This window comes from Pteropus alecto, unplaced genomic scaffold (genome assembly GCF_000325575.1).
Source record: "Pteropus alecto unplaced genomic scaffold, ASM32557v1 scaffold11, whole genome shotgun sequence".
In the NCBI taxonomy this organism is placed as follows: Eukaryota; Metazoa; Chordata; class Mammalia; order Chiroptera; family Pteropodidae; genus Pteropus; species Pteropus alecto.
In genome coordinates, this window is record NW_006431956.1 from 10,692,608 (window position 1) to 10,693,124 (window position 517).

Sequence of the window (517 nt, forward strand, 5' to 3'; positions counted from 1 at the left end):
GAGCAGGAGCGCGGGGGAGCGCGGCGGCGGCGGCGCCTCCTCCGCCACCAAACTCCGGGGCTCGGCTGGGTTTGGGGCCACCTCCTCCGTAACCAGCAGGAGCCTCTCCCAGTAGGTTTCAGCCTGACTTTTTTTCTTAACCATTTCTTCTTCCTCTTCCCTGTTTTTTTTGTCCCCCCCCCACCCCCCGCCCGCCTGGCTTTGGATCTCAGTGCTGCAGCCTGAGCGTTCCGAGGGCTCAGCTCTTTGGGGCTGCCCAGCCCTCCGGTTGCGAAAAGGACGCGCGCCCGGCGTCGGGCGAAGAAAAGAAGAAAAACTTGTCGGAGGGGTTTCGCCAGTCCACAGTAAGCCCCTTTCCGCAATCCCAAGCCTCCCGTGAGGGACATCGCAAGACGGGAAAGTTGCTCCCGAGCCGACAGCCCTCTCGGTTTTGGAGGAGGCGCCCGCGCCGGCTGGGGAATTATATCTGTTTTGAACCCAGTGGAGCGCATCGCAGGGGCTCGGAAGTCACCGTCTG